The sequence below is a fragment of the Amphibalanus amphitrite genome, unplaced genomic scaffold (assembly GCF_019059575.1).
Source record: "Amphibalanus amphitrite isolate SeventyFive unplaced genomic scaffold, NRLGWU_Aamphi_draft 000045F_arrow, whole genome shotgun sequence".
Taxonomy (NCBI): domain Eukaryota; kingdom Metazoa; phylum Arthropoda; class Thecostraca; order Balanomorpha; family Balanidae; genus Amphibalanus; species Amphibalanus amphitrite.
This window is the reverse complement of record NW_024881541.1, coordinates 188,191-208,012: the sequence shown is the minus strand read 5'-3', so window position 1 is coordinate 208,012 and position 19,822 is coordinate 188,191. Positions and strand designations below refer to the sequence as shown.

At 52.5% G+C, this 19,822-nt stretch overlaps 1 long non-coding RNA gene across 1 annotated transcript; it reads left to right on the top strand.

Annotated features, from left to right (window-relative positions):
* The first annotated feature begins 2,524 nt into the window (after positions 1-2,524).
* Positions 2,525-3,933, top strand: LOC122377486. The gene is made up of 2 exons (XR_006255882.1): positions 2,525-2,721; positions 3,646-3,933. It is a non-coding gene; the product is annotated as an uncharacterized LOC122377486 (long non-coding RNA).
* Positions 3,934-19,822: the final 15,889 nt, after the last annotated feature.

The window sequence follows — 19,822 nt, the reverse complement described above, 5'->3', positions numbered from 1 at the left end:
GATTTCGTATAAATGTTACGGGTCATATGCTTACTTGGGCAGTATGCAAACTACCCGGGCAGTATGCAAACTACCCAACAGCCCGGGCAGTATGCATACCGCCCGGGTAGTATGCATACTACCCGACCCCTTGGGCAGTATGCATACCGCCCGGGCAGTTTGCATACTGCCCGGGTAGTATGCATACTACCCACCTTTCATCTCACGGGCAAGATGTTTACTCGGGCAATATGCTGACCGTGGCTCGTGAGACTATGTTAAAGGGACCCTCCCACCTTTAAAAAAGTTTATGAATTGGCATGAAAGTGATGTCGCTCGGTTCAGAAAGAGCGAAAACGAATATCTACCAAATTTCACCGAAAAATATTCACCGGTTTTCAAGATATTAGACTTTTACTTTTGTTTACTTTTTGGGATCTCCGCTGTTCCTAGCGACTTTATTTAAAAGTGCGGCATTTGTTGCGCGCAACGCAGCATATACCACCGCGTGCTACAAAACGTTTTAGTCAAACATTTAACGGACGTTCGAAAGCCTGATGACGTCATCAGATTTAAGTGCCTATACCAATACATTGTGGCACTTATTTGCACAGATGTCAAAATCAAACTCAAATTTCTTTGCGATGAAGTAATTGCTGGAGAAACGGTTTTCACGGCACTGATTTTCAAAGAACGTCCATCAAGATGGCTATCTCAACTCAAATCTAATGTTAAGGTGGGACAGTCCCTTTAATGCAATAGCTCGCATACATGTCTATGACAGACGCTTTAACCCGCGCTGGGGCGGTGCTCGGCGCCAGCCGTGCCGGGCTGGGGGGGGGGGGATTGAACACCCCTGCTCGACTCCCGTGCCAATTAGCGGCACAGGAGTAAGCGGCATGTAAGATGCGGTAACCGGCATTTGAAATAGTGTCAAAAATCATGACGAAAGTACTCCTGTTATTTTTAGGTCTGGTCGAAGAATAGGGCACCAGAGGTCATTAAAAGTCAAATTTCGCCTTTTTTTACAAATTCGCCCAAAACTCGGCGTATTCGCATAGCTCTTTTAGCGGTTTCTGGAATAAGCACTCAAAGTTGATCCAAGTTCAAAATTTGACCTGAGGTCAAGGTCATGACCTGACATGAAAAGGTCATATTGTTTATCAGCCGGTCCTTATCGTCGACCTGAACACATCTAAGGTTGTTCATCGCTCCAACACGTCTCCATAAAAATTATCGTCAAAGAACTGCTGCCTGCTGGAGATATTTTATGACCTGATATGACCTTATGGTCATAAAAAGGGGTCACAGGTGCAGTTTCCCGATCCAGTGTGTCATGTTTACCTGTAACATGATGTTTGAGAGTGTTTAGAAAGACGTTCATCCAAAAGGGCGTCCTTCAGCTTTCTCCTGTCAACTTCTAAGGGAGCCTATGCAAAATTGACATGACCTAAGGTCATTTGTACGATATTGAAATTCCAATACATGCATTCTGTACCTAATTTTACTCTTATTAATCGCTAAAAGTTTCAAAGCGATCGTTCAGTCGGTGTAGCTATGGCGAGCATTCTAACTTTTTCTGAGGTAAGGTCACTTGACCTGACCTGATAACCTGATCATAACAATTTGTAACGTCTTACATGCAGGGCATATTTTAACAAATTTTTACTGCGTCCCAAAGTTGAGCAGAGGGCACGTGCTACGACTAAGGGCACAGGGCAAGGAACAGAGTAGGGCACTGAGGAGGGCAGAAAGTAGGGCACGGCAGGTTGCAGGGCATGGCACAGGACATTTTAGAGGGAAGGCCGGGTACAGGTCAGGGCAGACAGCAGGGCACAGGTCAGGGAACCGGACAGGGCAGGGACGCAGTGGGTCAAATTAGCAGGGGCTACGTCCCAAGGCGAGGGGGCTGCGTCCCAAAATGGGACGCAGTAAGTGCCTTAAAATATGCCCTGCTTACATGTAAATGATTTCATGTAACATTTGCTATTGAAACTGTTATAACGCCCTCTACAGGTCCAGGTGCCAAACCAAGGTCAGCGAGTGATGACACTATACATCTGTCATTTCAGATGAAAATGACGTGTTGGCCGCTGGATGATTAACAATGAAGTTCTGGCAAAATAATTTTAAGTCTTTACATTTCAATCCTTCTTCCACCCTTCAATCGATAAATGACGTTTGACGGCAAAAGGACTTCGCGGTTGAACTACGCTACTTAGAGAGCCATTAATATTTTGAAAATGGACATGGAATACACAACTTCAAGACAAAAACATGCATACTTGGGCAGTATGCAAACTGCCCAAGCTTTTGGGCGGTATGCATACTGCCCAAGGGGTCGAGTAGTATGCATACTACCCGGGTGGTATGCATACTGCCCGGGCTGTTGGGTAGTTTGCATACTGCCCGGGTAGTTTGCATACTGCCCAAGTTAGCATATGACCCGTAACATAAATATGTATCCGCGTGGTGACCGGCCGCCGCGCCGCCGCCGCCCCCGTCCGGTGCTGCCGCCTGGCGGCGGGCCGGCGAGCGACCCAGCCCAGAGCTCTGTTCGCACCCCGTTTATTTATCAGCAGACTTATGACGTCGGCGGTCGATTTACGTCACGGGACATGACGTCATCACTGCAAGCTACGTGCTACGTGAAAGAGACATATATGATGCTGTACTGACATTGGTGGCGCACATCAACAAATGCTCCCCTGCGCTGTTTTGTGTGTTTATTGTTTCACATAGGTATGTTGTGATTATATTCGGTTTTGAAAATTGATTTTTTGTGTTATTTAATTTATATGCTGTTTATTTGTTCAGCCATAGGTGACAGGCATAGAACGTTCATTTTCTGTTTGTAAACGATTTTACCTGCGTTTTGGAGTACCTCAACCTACTTCATAGAAGAGCATTTATATTTAGTGTTTGATTGTGTCAGAATATGTGTGCTAAAATGCAATATTTTGCTTCATTAGATTTGCTGTCCCCTGAAGTTTGTAAGGATTCAGGTACCTTCTAAAATACTTTGCCACTCAATATTGTCATTTTATTTCCCAATTTATGTTCACAAGTATTTATTATAAGTAGGTACGGTGTGGTCATACTTTTGCTGTTTGTTCCTTCAAATTATTGTTATTGCCTTGTGTTTTATCTTGGCATACCTATCCATGTAATTTTTTATCTTAAATTTAAGAAAATATTCCCAAGAAGGCACTGAATTCATAACACTCGTACATGTGGTGATTGTTGGTGATGTGTATTCCGGACCGTGAAGCTTGAAAGCCTACTTATATGCCACAATTATTAATATTCAAGTTGATTTTTAATGATGGAATTATAAAAAGTTGTTCAGAATCTTGCACGGACTGGTTTACAAATGGAATGATAAAGAAACAGTTCTCTTCAATCCAAACAAAAATATGGCACATGCTCATGAGAACATTTACTGCAGGTCTTTGACCATTTGTTGGAAAATGCCTTCCGCCAGCTGTCTGGTAAATTCTTCAGACCTGAGGCATCATCCTGTTATCACTCTGAATAGCTTGGTGAGGTTGCTGATGGCCTCTATTACTGCTTCCTCTGAGGCTCTGACCCTGAGGTGCTTTAGCAATAAGCATTTTGGACTTTAAAGGAGGGAGTGCATTTTCTGATCCCTTGTTTTCTTGGCAGGTGATTTATCGCTGCTTAGGGCCAGCGGCCCATCGGACAGCCTTGAGAAGACCGCCGCACGCTGTTTGCAGTCCGTCGACCTCCTGTCTTCAACGGACGGACGCCCTCGGTTCCACTCAGCAATTGACTGAAGCCTATCGCGCCGATATGCTCGGCTCATCTTCCATCCTCGCCCTGCCTGATTGTTTCGACGACCCGGGCTGTGGTCCCTGAGGTTCGGAACCCGTCTCGCTGGCCTGCCAGCAGGAGGCCTGGCGCTCGTCGCAGACGAGCGCTGCAGTGTGGCCAGTGAACCTGATGCTTCACTGGCCACACTGCTGGCACTGATACTGCACATCGCACAGCTCGTTATATAACAATCGAACACATGTGAGGCGTGATTTATTTGTAGATATTTGTAAACAGCCTTTAATTTTTGGCATTGATTCCTTGTGTGACGTCATGTTTTGTTCGCATGTGGCCATGCGGATAAGGCTACTGGCCAGTGGCCATAGCCTTATCCTTCTCGTTAAATTTGTTATCTGGAAATAAATGTCACCACTCACCATAAATGTGTTCTACATGGGCAATGACCAACTATTCTACTGTACATTTTACGGATGTCACATTTCATGGTGCTTCAGGATAGATAACACAAGCGTCGTACTTCTTTGTTACGTTGATGACGCACCTGTAACCGCAGGCAATAACAGCCGGACACAGGCTGACACGCGCTATTCACCGATGGGCATATGAACAGATGGGTGTCGTGATCGTGGGCATGGTACTGCCTAGACTCGGCAATAATTAGGGCATTTTTAATTCTCGCCGAACCTATCGGTTTTCTTCATCAGATGCCGTTTAGGGGGAGGGTAGATGGACTCTGCCCTCCCCGCCCCTCGCCATTTCGGACTAAATTGCGACATTTTAGGGCCGTGCAGAGGTTCACTTACGACGTCCCAAGTCAGTAACCTGACCTGACCTAATAATGTGGTCATGGATGAAGGAGAACCTGGATTGGAAACTAACAGCTGATTGCGTTCCCTTCGGTAAGTGCCCGAGGGCACGCGCGGCGGCAGCGGGAGCCGTGTCTGCCGCGCATTCACTGGCGCCGCGTAAGCGTTCACCGGCGCCGCGTAAGAGAAAAACACTAGAAATGGCCCTCTTTTTCAAGGTCGCCTGTATTCGGCCCTCGTGTACGACTTTTGTGCGGAACGGACAATAATAGTTTTGGTCTCATTCGATAGCCTGATCAATTTTGTCTGTCGTAAGTAATTTCTAAACCTAAAAATAGATCCGCATTGCGGTCTAATACCCGCTTCAAAACATGCCGCCCCGCGTCCCCCATAGGCCGTAATGCTTAACGGCGGGAGTTTCCAGTCCCGATACTTACCGAACGCTAGGTGGCAGGTCGATCGCCCGGAACGCTGCCCGTAATGTTGAAGGAATAGGAGTTTCCTATCCAGGTTCTTTCATCCATGATGTGGTCGTTGTGAAGATCCGTCTTTAATGTTCAAGTGCGCCAGCTTTCATCTCTATACCAGCGCCTCCGAGCAATTACCTTAAAAAAAAAACGTCGAGGGCGACACCCGAACCCCCTCTTCTCGGTGGCGAGGGCTAGGGGGTAGTGCTTATTAAAGGGACCCTCCCACCTTCAAAAAAGTTTATGAATTGGCATGAAAGTGATGTCGCTCGGTTCAGAAAGAGCGAAAACGAATATCTACCAAATTTCACCGAAAAATATTCACCGGTTTTCAAGATATTAGACTTTTACTTTTGTTTACTTTTTGGGATCTCCGCTGTTCCTAGCGACTTTATTTAAAAGTGCGGCATTTGTTGCGCGCAACGCAGCATATACCACCGCGTGCTACAAAACGTTTTAGTCAAACATTTAACGGACGTTCGAAAGCCTGATGACGTCATCAGATTCCCGTAATGGTTAAGAGATAGGGACCACGCTGGTCCCACCCTGCAAGTAAAGGGAAGAAATTTCTTGAACACCATAAAGCTGCGGGGGTTGCGACCAGGATAAATGGTGGTTTCTGAGCCTGGCCGCAAACTTGGCTATCTCAACTCAAAACTAATGTTAAGGTGGGAGGGTCCCTTTAAGGGAGAATGGCTGTGCTATTTGACTGTGCCATTCGAGCCCTACCAACACCTGTGATGAACCGACGCCCGGTGCGAAGGGAACATCGGCGTTCTCGGCCAGTAGCGGCGGAACACCTTCAATTAAGGGGGGGGGGGCACTGCCGACATTTAGTCCCATTCTAAATTCTTTCCATGCAACGCCCATAGGGCTAATGTAAAAATGTCAAAATCAAAGGGGGCACGGTGCCCCAGTGCCCTCCCCATTCCGCCGCCTATGTTCTCGGCAAAGTTGCCAATGATTTGCAAAGTTTGAATGATTCACTGCATAATGCCAAGTCCTTTTGGCTCCTGCGAGATATCGCTAGCGCGTTGATGAAGTTCAATATAGAGGTCACTAGCGTCGTGCCATGAAACCCAAGATTACTTTCATGAAACCTACGCAGCTAACGGATGGGGCTGCAGACAAAAGTACGCCAAAAGTACGTCGTGACCGTGGTCTCCGCTGCTAAGCGACAATCAAAAGGGACATTGCTCAGCTTGTTTGGCGCACGTGTGACAGCGGCGCGGGGCACGCCCAAATCGGCCGCGCCTTCGCTGCGGTTGGCCCACAGCGACCGCACGAACTCTGCGGTTATAACAGCAGCCTACGTCACACACTGCTGGCGCGACTCGAGCTCCTATTGGACAAATTCACGTGGTCTCCGTTGCTAGGCAACAATCTCGTCCATCAGCCAGTGTATGGATGGTGGCAGTGGTTTTGTAGTGTCGGTAACTTTTTTGTCTGCGTTTTAGATCACTTTGTAGCCCCATTAAAAGAAGAAATATCTCACTTTTGTGGTTGCCCTTAGTAAGCGCACGGCAGCCTACGTCAGCAGCCTGCGTGCGTTTCTCGGCCTCTCATTGGTCAACAGCACAGTCCTATCTCTTCAACACAGTAGCCACCTAGTGGGCTGTTGGGGAAGCTGTTTTGACAGCAGCGGGCGAACAGAGCTCCGGTCAGCGGAGCGGGCGGCCGGGCGGGGAGTCAGGCGTGGGCCCTGACCGACGACGGAGCGGCGCGGTGCAGGGCGTGTGAGACCAATACATCAGCACCGGTGACCTGTTGGTGTTGGAGCACGGTGGTGGGAGGCGAATCTCAACATTGGCGCGGTCGGTAGGACACCAAGGAACCAGGTCCGCCTCGCCGTGGATGCCACACCAAGCTACGCGCCTGCTCACAGATGAGAAAATTCCCGAGAGGAATTATAGCGCTTAAATTTGTACATATTCTTTTACATCGTACTGTTGAAACATCCGGCGTGTTACCGCTTGTTTAGCCGTGCTTCCCTGCGGGCATTGTTCCTTTTTCAACTGTGTGTCCTGACACGTTGAAGTATTCGGCGTTTGCCCGTAACTTCAGCGGTGTCCCGATCCTGACCGGGCATGGATCCCAAAATACTAATTTTGTCTAAGGCTAAGCCATTTTCTGGAGCACAGGGGCAGAATTGGAATCAATGGGTGAGCCGGTTCGAAGCCCAAACCGCTTCGTTTTCCGATGCAGACCGCATCCAGTGCCTCGTGGCGCTCCTCGAGGAGAGGGCGCTAGACTCGTACGCCTCGTTTCCCGATAAGACTAAAACCAGCTATTCAGGAACCAAGGCGGCCCTGGCAGCGCGCTACGGGTCAGATGTCGGAATTCTCCAGGCCCAGGCAGAGCTGGCAGGAGTCATGCACGGGCCTGGCGAGTCCGTGGTCGACTTCGCCGACAGGATCCGTTTGCTGGGCCGCGCCGCATATCCACGTGCCGGCGAGACCGACGCATCCGTCCAAACGATTTTGGCAAGTCGGTTCTTGTGTGGACTGCACGATGAACGTCTGCAGGGCCAATTATGTGGCGAGGATCTGCACACGTTGCAGGCTGTGGCTGACAAAGCGTGTGCCGTACACAAACGTCAGGCGACTGTCAGTGCGATGAGGCAGGCCACAGCCGGGGTGCGGTCAGTGGCAGCGGCCGCCCAGCTAGCGGATGGCCACGTTGCCGTCAGTCGGCCTCCGGGGGGAGGGGTAATTCCGGCGGCAGGGAGGAGCGGCGTGAGCCCGCCCTACCTCGCGCCGGGAACCGTTCCCCCGGGGATGTTGCCCAAACGTGTGCTGGGGCGGACGGGCTCGGTCGGGGTGTTCCGGCGGCGGGGAGGAGCGGCGTGTGCCCGTCCTACCTCGCGCCGGGGACCGCACACTGGGCCGGGGGCCCGGAAAAGTGCTAGAAATTATCTGTGATTGAGTTGTTGATCTCAGTGACAAGCAAACATACTAAAAACGAAGTGGGGTTGCTTAACCCTCGCCGGACCTATTGTCGGACCCCCCATCCCCTCGGCCGGCCGAGGGGGGAGGGTTGGTACGACCCCTTTTCGCCGTTTCGCCCCTAATGGAGCTAGAGCCTCGCGGAAAAACAAGCGTGTGCGCCGTTTCAAGACGGAACGATTGATACCCGATTTTAAGGTCCCAGGTAAACCGGTAACCTCTGTGGTGAAGTCAAAAAGCCCAAGGTAGGGTTTGGTTTTTGGTAAATAATTTCGCAAAAAATGGCCGCAGAGCAGCAATTTTGGCACCATCGTGTTCGCCTGGCTCAGGCGCGTCGAATGGTATACTTTTTGTCCGGGTGAGATCAACTTAAGGTGTTGACCTCGAGTCAAGGTCAGGTCAGAGCCCATCAGGCCACGAACTTAATCGAAGGAAGTCGTATTGCAATGCATATCATTCGATTCGGGAGGTCTTTTCGAGTCCATTGGTGGCTTTCCCGAGTCGCTGGCTCAATTTGATCATGAGTTATTGACGAGAAACTCCTATGACCGTAGTGACGTCATAAATGACGTCACGGAAGGTCAAAAATGCAAAAGTAAAGCATCGGATCTTGAAAGGAGTGCATGAAATCACGATTCCGTGTGCTTGAGATAGTTTGAGATCATTCCATGCGCAAAAACAACAGTTTCCTTATTTCCCCATTAACTTTTAATGGTGAGGTCACGTGACCTCGAAGAGTAGCAGGCATTAGCAAAAATTGCGAGTGGGGCATGACAGAAAGATGATTAGTGGTTTGTATGGCATGGACATTTTTAGCGGCTCGAAATAACATTTCTCAAAAAGTCTAACTAAAGAGCAAGTTGTTGTTGATTATCACTGACTTGTGTTTGGGGGTTAATAATGACTGAATTTTTTAGTTTGGCCCAAAATTTTTGACAGCATTGTGTGCGTTGATCAATTCTGAGCTCAGGGACATATATTTTATTCATATTATACGCGTTTGTTTTTCACAACTTCCAGCGCTTTAAAGAGCGCCGGGCCTTCAGTAGAGCGGCGAGGTGACAATTGCCCCTACATCATGTGGTTTACTGGCGCATATCTCGAAAAGTAGCAGGGAAAAGCAGCAAAGCACCTATATGGAACGAAAGATGAGTAATCAGAGGCTAGTATAAAATGTTCATTTTTAGCCGCTCGAAATCACATTTTTTTAAAAGTCTACTTAAAAAATTAGATATGATTTTTAATTACGTCTTGCAGCTGCTTGCAAAAAGCTAGCTTATCTTGCAGAAAAGCGATGCAATATGTAAGAATGATGTTGGTACAGTGAACAAGAGTGCCCTGAACTAGTCTGACAGGAAATTTCGTTCAAAACGACGATTGGTCAGCTAATAAATTACCACTAAAGATCATCATGAAAATCGGTAAATGTGGTGGCCACTAGAGAGTCTAAATTGTCTTGTGTTTGGTGACAATTGACGACCTCAATTTTGACTTTAGGGAAAAACTGGCATCGGAATCGTATTTTTCGATCAATTTGGGATTAAATGATACCTATTTTGTTCATATTGCGGACAGTCAGTTTGGGGGAATTTCTAGCGCTTTTTCGGGCTGCCGGCCTACAGTGGACCGTGCCCCCCGGCGATGTTATCCAAACGTGCGCTGGGGCGAGCGGGCTCGATCGGGACCCGGCGCGCCTCTGGGATGCCGATCCTCAGATGACCTTCGAAGCGCTGCCGGTCACCCGCCCATCGAATGGTGGGGAGGGGTCGGCCCCGCTGCATGCGCTCGAGCGTCGCCTCGATGCTGTCCAACAGGCGCTCAAAGAGCTTCAGACTGCCGACCGGCAGCGGGACGGCGCGGCCATGGGTGAACGGACTGGCTCAGAGCACCCGAGATCAACTCAGAGAATGCCTGGGACGCGCCGGAGTACTGGCGGGGGGTCTGGGAGCCGGCGGGGTCGATGCTGGACGTGCGGCGAGCAGGGGACCCACTATGCACGCGAGTGTCCCCACTCGGTCGAGCGGCCCAACCCTCATGGAGAGCGGCCGTTTTGCCTGGGCTGTGGAAGGAGTGGCCACTGGATGGTGGACTGCCGCCTGCTCCCTGGTGCTCCTGTTCAGCAGATGTACCCCGCCGCACCCGGTGGTACCTCCTCGGTGCCGCCCTCTGGCATGCAGGGAAACTGATGTCGGCCGGTGCTGAGGGACAGGCGCCGGCCCCGTATCCATCAGGGTCCCGACTTACCGCTTCGGTGGTAAAAGCGCAAGTAGGAGATAAGGAAGTGTGGGCCCTGGTGGACTCTGGGGCCGACTTCACCATGATCCGTGACGGCCTTCAAATAGATATACAGCGGGATCTCGGCTACCAAATGACGCGGCCTTCCCGTCCGGCGAGAGGCGCTGGCGGCGAGCCCCTTCATATCGCAGGCGTCCTGAGTGAGATTCCAATTAGAATTCGTGACCAGTCATTTACATGCGCGAGTGTCGCGGTGGTCAGCGGTCTGGTGTATGACGTCGTCCTGGGCCGTGATTTTTGCTGCCGGTATGGCACCATAATCGACGACCAGCAGGGGGTCCTCAGGCTCGCGGGAATGTCCATTCCTCTGCCAACATACGGCGAGATCAGACCGACCCGCGCGAGGGCGTTGCTCACGGCTGCAGCTGTTGTCCCGGCCCGGTCAGCCCTCATCGTCGCGGCCCGGGTGGCACCTCTCGACGGAAAGGTGCGCAATCCGTCATCTCTGTCAGGAGTTTTCGAGCCCAGTCACACAGCGGAGAGGGAGGGCCTCCTGATCCCGAGGGAGGTGGTAACAGTTGACCATGATGGCACTGTTCCCATTCGGCTGACCAACGCCGGCTTGGGGCAGATCAAATTACTGAAGGGTAGTGATGTCGGCACGCTCTTCGCCATTCTTCCCGGAGCCGACAACGAGTTCGACTTGTGTGACGACAAACAGACCAGCGTACGTCACGCCGTGACGTGTGTTGGGCCTGGAGCATAGGTGGAGAATTGTCAAAATGCCAGGGGGTGCTTTCACTGGCGGACCCAGAGCTTGAGCGCGGGCGGGGGGCACACCAGGGAGGGGGCCAAACCTAAAGTACCCCCAAATCCTGTTTTCTCATTGGATTTAGGCCACTTATTTTTCGTAACAGCCCTGATTTTTCGTAACAGCCCTGGCACGATGTTTTTTTTTACTTTAAACTTTTTTAAAAAAAAGTTTTTTTTAACTTTTTTTGAACTTTTTTAAAAAGAAGTTGTAGGCCACCTGACAGGGGCTTTTTCTTTCGGCACCTGAAGCCTCTCTGGGCCCTAAGCCTCTCTGGGCCCTATGTGGGGCCATTGGAAGTCAGGTTAAGGGGTGACCCACAGAGGTGCACACGTGACCACACGGTGCCGACTGCCGACACTCCGCAGGAGATCGTTTAGGGCCTCAGAAACTCGTCTTTTCTGTCAGAGGCCAGCAAAACCGCTCAGAGATTTGCGCGGGCCCTAAAAGATCTGCGCGGAGTGCGGACCTTCGGAGACCTGCGCAATATTTGCCCTCAAAGGTTCACCTGGGGCCCCTAGAGCCTGACGTAGGGCCCCTTGACATGGGTGTGGCCCTCAAAGACGGCTGAAGAGACCCTTAAAGATATGTGGGTCTTTAGATACATGCGTCTGGTGATTGACTTGGGTTCTTCTGAATGGTTCTGAATGTTATCAGGGAGCTATTTCTCAGACATCAGCTAGGGCTCTCGGGGACTGCTTTTGAGCTTCAAAAAATCCTGTGCGGGGCCCTTGGGGCGCATCCGGTGTCCTCAGGAGTTGGGTGCCTGTGTGCGGCTTCAAGAACCTGACGGATCTCTCAGGAGCCGGAGTGGGTAATTGGAGACCCCGGCCCCGGGAGAAGACTCGGCACTTAAAACTTCGACGGACCAAAGGGCCGGGCGTCAGGGGCCCCTAAGCCCAATGAGGATGGTAGGGGACAGGTGCTCCCTGTGCCACCCTTGGCTAGGCCACTTGCCCCTTCCCCCCAAAAAAAGTCACTGACCAATGGGCCAATGAGCGTCGAAAATAACTATTACATGCTCTCTCTTTCATCCCCAGGGTAGGCAAATCCTTCACCTCATTCTTCAAGGACTCTAAAAACCTGGTCCGGGCTAGACCCTTGACGGTCACCTCTGTCCGAAGCGTGTAGGTAGCTCCCCCAGAAGCATGCTCAGGTGCGGTGAGAAAGCATCAGTGGGTCTGGGTGAGCTGTTTATCATGGCGGGCTCAGCCGCCCAGCAGTCCCATTCAGCCCCATGCAGGGCCCTGCATGCAGGCTGGCCGCCCACTGCCCAGTGCCCGGTGTCCCCAGGCCTGTCTCTCCCTATATTATCATGCTCCCGACTCTGCAGTCTGCAAAGGTCTCGCAAGATCGAAAGAGCCTAACCTTGCAAAATAAAACAAAGAAGCATCAATATGAGCTATCATTGACGTTGATAAAACGTTTTATGTAATATGTTCTATCTAACATGGAGCGTTGCTATCGCAGCCGCAACCAGTCACAGCAGTTGCACTGGGTTAATCTAGCAGCAAAGTAACTGATATTCGCGAGTCTGCTGCTGGTAGACAGGCATTCTCCGTTCCTCGAGGCTCGAATATGCTGCTTCTGGGCCTGGTACGATTTAAAAGTTAGCCCTCTTCAGCCGACATTGCTAAAAAGGCAAAATAAGAACTTGAGTCGTGTTCTTGTCGCTTGTCCCCACTTGGGATGAGAGGTACAATGAAGTGTATCTGGCATATTATGTCGAGATTTGGATTGAATTTGATGCGAAAGGGGCTAAAGTTAGTCTGGGCTTAGAATCCAACTTTTGTTTCATGCCAAAAGCAGCAAATCCGGAAGCCGCGAATGCCTGTCTACCAGCAGCAGATTCGCGAATATCAATCTGCTGCTAGATTGACGAACGTGCAACTTTTTGCAAGGTTAAAAAGACAAATTTCTTCAAGATGAAAATTATTTACTATTGAAATAAAATATATCACAAAAAAGCATGTCAATAACGTCCAAATGAAATAAGCTTTTGCAAAACCATTAATTATCAAATGCTTTCTTGAAAATTGTATTTCTTTCTCTGATAAATGGAAAACTTTAATATGGCGGGATACAAATTAGCCATCGCTGCGCGACTTGAGGTCCTAATACTTTATACTAAAACATAATTCAGCCTTCAAGTTGCCAACGTATCATTTCTTTTTAGAATTTTGGGTTCATGAGCTAAAGATATACCTACATCGTAGAACCGAAGCATATAATGAACAAATGCGTGCATTGTCCAACAAGATTGTGTCCTGCCTGTGAGGTTCTGCAATGTTTTCAGGCTTTTGTCACAACAGGTGAAACACCAGCATCTTGAGGCATATCTTTTTTTTTCTTACAAATAAGTCCCAGGACATTGGACAATTGGACAGTCATTGAGTCTTGAGCAATAACAATCGTTTTCATCATGCAAATTGTAACCGCGATACCTAGGTATGCTTCCGTTGAATGCTTCACAAAGTTTATGTTTGACTTTGTGAATGAAAATGACATGTCCTTTACCCATATATTTTTTATCATGCTTAGAATGTCAAATTTTATTTTTGTGTAGACTTGCAGATTCCAGGGGGTGCTTTTGGCACACTTTTTGGCTCAGGGGGTGGCGCACCCCCAAAACCCCTAATTCTCCGCCCCTGGCCTGGAGCCAGGAACGTCACCACAGGCTGCACCCCGGCGCAGTGCGCAGCAGACGTTCTCAATGCACCCGACGATGGGGGCGATCGGCGTGTGCCCGCTCCCCCTGTCGTCGATGTGGAGAGCTCTGGGATGTCCGCGGAGGGGAGAGCTGAACTAAAGCACTTGGTGATGGAATATCAGGATATATTCAGCCGCAATTCCGGAGATATCGGATGCACCCACCTCACGAAGCATCACATCGACACGGGAGACGCCCCTCCGGTCCGGCAGCCGCCTCGGAGGATCCCCGCCTCGATTCGTGAACAGGTGGAACTCCAAAAGGAGCAGATGTTGCGAGACGGAGTTATAGAGCCCAGCGACAGCCCATGGTGCTCCCCCGTAGTTCTCGCACGCAAGAAAGACGGGTCCTTCCGTTTTTGCGTGGATATGAGAGCTGTTAACAGCGTGACGAAGGGTCTGGCACACCCGCTTCCTAGGATCGACGACGCATTGGACTCATTGGCTGGGGCGCGATGGTACACCACCCTCGATATGGCCACAGGATACTGGCAGGTAGAGATCGCTCCCGAAGACCGTGAAAAGACCGCGTTCACGACGGGGAGGGGACTGCACCAGTTTCGAGTGATGGCCATGGGGCTGAAAAACGCCGGCGGCACCTTCCAGCGCCTGATGGAGCTTGTGCTGGCGGGTCTAGACACCCGGACATGCCTCGTCTACCTAGACGACATCATCCTCTTCAACAAGACCGAGCACGAGCACCTGGCGACTCTGAAAGACGTTTTCGAACGTATCAGAGAGGCCGGTCTCAAACTTAAACCCCAAAAATGCCACTTGGCAAGAAACGAAGTCACCTTTCTCGGGCACTCAGTATCGGAGGCAGGAGTGAAGCCAGATCAAAGGAACGTGGACAAGGTCCTCACGTGGCCAGAACCTGCCGATGACTCGAAGATGAATAGCTTCCTGGGGCTGTGTGGCTACTATGCCCACTTCATCGATGGCTATGCCGAGATCGCCAGGCCACTGAGGAACGCTGCACTGTCACCCGGGAAACTGGTGTGGACGGCCGAGATGCGCCAGGCTTTCGCTCAGCTCAAGAGCATCCTGGCTTCGCCCCCCGTGTTGTCTCTGCCTCGTTTCCGCGGCATGTTTGTGCTGTATACGGACGCGTGCAACACGATGGTGGGGTCCGTCCTGACGGAACGGATCGATGGCGAGGAGCGTGTCATAGCCTACGACAGCAAGGTTCTCACAAAGCAGCAGGTGAAGTGGCCCACTTATGACAAGGAGTTGTGGGCTGTCGTCCACGCTATCAGACGCTTCCGTCAATACACCACAGGCGCCAAGTTCCTGGTCGTTACCGACCACAAACCTCTGGCCAACATCCCTCAGTCCATTGCGGTGGAACGTGACGGGACGGGACGGCGAGGCCGTTGTGCCATCGAGCTAAGCTCGTTTGAATTTGATGTCGAGATCAAGGCTGGAGTGGAACACCGCAACGCTGACGCTCTATCCAGGCGGCCAGCTGAGTCCGGAGCAGTGGAAGTGCCGACTCCTGAAGTGGCTGTCGCCTCCGTATCTGGCGCTAAGGCGTCCGTAGCAGCGTCCCGCTTCCTGGAGGATAAACCTCGCTCCGGCGGTACGTTTTCAGGCGTGTGTCCTGACCCAGATCGCGCCGGAGGAGTAGAGACCCAGGTGATGTCTCGTGCCCTGAAGGGCAGTCCTGTCCCTGGTGGTACGGATACAGGCGTGTGTCCTGATCCAGACCACACAGCCCAGGCACAGGTGACGTCTGGTGCCCTGAAGGGCTGCCCTTTCCCTGGTGGCACGGATACAGGCGTGTGCCCTGATCCGGACCACACCAGCCAAGGGGGGATACAAGCGGCGGTCAACGTGCCTCTGGGGGCTGGCAGAGGCGACGCTCAGGGTATTCGTCAAGCTCAGGAACAGGACTACACTTTGCAGCAGATCCGCAGCCGGCTGGAGAGTGGGGAGACACCAGATCGGAGCAAGATGGGAGCCTGGGGGAAGGTGCTGCTGCCCCGCTGGAGGGACGTCGAGCTGCGCGATGGAGTCATCGGACTGGCGACGGGTGAGGGCTTTCGAGCAGCTGTTCCAAAAGATCTCCGGGGGGAGATTCTTAAAATGGCGCATAACCATCCGACCAGTGGGCACATGGGACGGCGGAGGACATCGTTTCGTGTCAGACGGCGTTTTATCTGACGCTGAAGGACATGATCAGCAAATACGTCGATGCTGAGGGGCTGCAATGGAACGTCGACATCAAGGCGTACTCAATGGCCTACAATTCATCAATCCACGTGCAACTGGGTACACGCCCTTCTATCTGGTGCATGGGTACGAACCGCGGATGCCGCTGGACGTCGAGTACGGACCTGCCGTCGAATCCGTGCCGGTGCACAGCTACCTCGAGGACCGACTCCGCTCCATGCGTGCCGCGTACAATCAAGTACGAAGCAACTCGGCTCGAGCCGCCAAGGAAGCCGCTGAGAGGTATGACGCGAAGCAGTGTGCCGAAGAGTATCGGATCGGGGACAAGGTCTGGATCCGAGACTTCAGGGCCGCAGCTGGCGGTAAACCCAAGCTGGGCTTACCATTCACCGGTCCCTCTACCATCATTGGTAAGGTCGGGGCCCCCGGGAAGGAGGTCGCCTATAAGGTGGCCAACAAGGACGGCAAGGTACGTGTTCTTCATCATAACCACCTGAAGCCCTCCAAATGCAGTAAGGAACGTGTCCAGGGAACCCGGGGAACTCCGAGGTCTACGGGGGAAAGGCCCCCGGGGGAGGGAGGCGGTGATGGGTCCGTGCCCGCGATAACCACAGACGATGAGAGGAGGCCTCAGATGCTCCTGCTCCTGCATCAGTCATCCTCTGGACACAGTACGCCCGCGCCTCCTGTGGGACGGGTGGGGGAGGATGACGAGAGCCCCCCAGTATACGGTCCCCCGGCCCCCTACATCACACGGTCTGGTCGAGTGTCCCGACCCGTTGTGCCGTATCAGGTGTCCACGTAGCATGACGCGGTTTATTTGCTCTCTCAGGGACGCGATGGATGAAGAGGACCTGTTAGCGGACCTCCTGACATTCGACGAACGGCAGGACCTCTTGTTCGAGTTCGATATCGCGGAGGAAGATGACGTGAACGGGACCGCGGGAGCGGCAGAGATGGCTGAAAATGCAGCCGTTCTCTACGAGTGGATGCCCACGAGGACGGAGTTGGACGCGGCGACCGAGAGAAGCAGCGTGAGCCCGCCCTCCCGGACCGTGGACGGAGGCGGCGGGAGCGCGCCTACGACCGTGTCCGTGGTCGGGAGAAGCGGCGTGAGCCCGCCCTCCCGGACCGTGGACGGAGGCGGCGGGAGCGCGCCTATGACCGTGACCGTGGTCGGGAGTAGCTGCGTGAGCCCGCCCTCCCGGACCGTGGACGGGGGCGGCGAGGGCGCGCCTATGGCCGTGTCCGTGGTCGAGGGAAGCGGCGTGAGTCCGCCTTCCCGGACCGTGGACGGAGGCGGCGAGGGCGCGTCCGTGACCGTGACCGTGGAGGGCAACGTCCGCCTACCACCCCCTCAGCAGGCTCTTGGAGGCGGGTGCTGCGCTCTCCTGCGAAGCCCTGCACTGGTGCGAGACGCCATGCGCTCCTTCGGGACCGGGGGGAGCGGCGTGGGTCCGCCCCTCCGGGCGGGGCTGCTCGTGGGGGACTCGTTCGCCCGACGAGCCGGCTTTCTTCCGCGAGTGGGCGAGTGGGAGGTCACCGTGTGGGTGCCCTCTGCACAGGTCGGCAAGACCTGGGCCGGCTGTGTCCGCTCCGGTGCCCTGGCGCGCAAAGTGGAAGAGTGGAGCAAAGCGGCACGCCGAAGAGGCCTCCAGCCATTAGAAGTGGCAGTATGGCTCGGGGGCAATGACGTATACCCGTTGGGGGCCACTCCCGACCGTCTCGATGGAGCCGTATTGCGACAGCTCAAGACCACCGTCACGAGCTTGGCCAGGGACATCGCGCCGGTGATCCTGCTCGGGCCGACGCCGAGGCCCAGGCGCGATGCTCCCCTGCTGTGGGCCCGGAGGGGGGCCGAGGGAAGCCCTCCCCGCGCCGCGCTGGTCGGCGAGGGGGAGGCCCAATGGGAAGCGACGGCGGCTTTCAAACACCTCGACCGACCAGTCACCCGGTGGCTGGGGGAGCCGCTCGAGAGCGACATGCGCATCAAGCACGTGTCCGTAGGACGATGCGTGTTGGAGCGGCGGCGCCAGGGGCGTAAGGTGTCGGCGTATGTGCTGTCCCGTGCCGCGCTGCTCCATTACGACGACGATGGCGTGCACCCGTCGCCGGCGGGGTACGCACGAGTCGCGGCGAAGGCGGGCTGGCCGGCGTGGCTGCAGCTGGCTGAAGCCTGAAGATGCCCAGAGGATCGAGGACGAGGACGAGGAGCGAATCGAGGACCGCGCGCGAGACGGTGATCGGGACATCGTTGGTGACGTTGCGCGACGTGGTGGTGCCGATCGCGCACTGCCCGAGAAGCAAGTGCATTTGTGTTAGCTGGTAAATGTTATTTTGTTTGTTATCGTTCTATTTCATAATCCGCGCCGCTCTCCTGATAAGGGGGGAGGAGTGTCGGGATTTCGTATAAATATGTATCCGCGTGGTGACCGGCCCCCGCGCCGCCGCCGCCCCCGTCCGGTGCTGCCGCCTGGCGGCGGGCCGGCGAGCGACCCAGCCCGGGTCAGCGGGGCGGGCGGCCGGGCGGGGAGTCAGGCGGGGTTCCGGACAAAAAGTCAAATGATAAAAGGTAAAAGGATGATTAGTCAACAGACATAACGTCAAAAGCAAGAAGTCAAAAATCTTAAAAGTCAACAGGTAAAAGGTCAACAAAGAGGAAAGTCAAGAGGCAAAAAGTCAAAAAGGATAAAACGTCAAAAGATAAAAAGTGAAAATGCCAAAAAGTCAATGAACAAAAAGTCAACTAGCATCCCTAGTGAAAAAACCCTACAGGATTTGTACCAAAATCCTGTACGTCCCTACAGGGTCGTGCAGGGTTGCTGGAGTAGCCGTACAGGATTTCATGCAGGCAACTATGGCTGTACATGGAATCCTACAGGGTGCCCTGCACGACATCCAACAGGGGACCCTGTACTGAATCCTACAAGGAGCCCTGTACGGTATCTGATAGGGAGCCCTATAGGGAATCCTACAGGGCCCTGTAGGGAATCCTTCAGGGAGCCCTGTATGCTATGCATGATACAGGGAGCCCTGTGCGCAGTCATACAGGGAGCCCTGTGCGCAGTCATACAGGGAGCCCTGTACGCAGTCATACAGGGAGCCCTGTACGCAGTCATATAGGGAGCCATGTACGCACCCATGTGAAAAAGTCTTATAAGATTTTACCAGAATCTTCACTATCTTGCATGATCTTATAAGATTTTGAAGACAGTCTTGCAAGGCCTAGCAGAGCTTGTACAAGATTGGCCAACATCATACAGAGCTTATAAGAATCTGGCATAGGCAGATTCTCGCGAGAATGCTGATTCTGGTAAGATTGAAGAATCTTACAAGAATGTGCTGATCCCATGGAAGGCTACTCCCGCTAATCGTTTTTCGCATAAATCATAATTAAAGAGCTCGCTTAACTCTCAAGCAAATGCGATCATTTGCTCCACACGGACTACGTGGACTACGTGGACTCCACACGGACTACACGGACTACGTAACAGTTGTAAACGATGCACCTGTCAAGTAAAGTATGAGATTGAGGACTGAGGAGTACCTACCTAGGGAGAAATGCCTCGCCCCGGTGCGTTGATATGTTGGACAATGGACATTTTTCTCAATCTGCAACCTACCGGGATTTATTCATCTCCTCAGGACGGTACTGCTCATTATTAGAACTGGCGGGGACATAAACATTCGAATGTTGTTGTCAACATTGTCCCGATATATAGGGAATTACGAATTGTGAATTGATCCCTATAAAAGAATCGATTCACTTCATAACTCCCTAATCATTTCATAACATTATCATCTTAATTTGACGCGTTGCTGTACTGTATTATTCGGGGACTAAAGTGTGCATTTGTGCGCTTTGGTGATCTTTCAGAGACTGTACCGACTGGAATTTAGCGA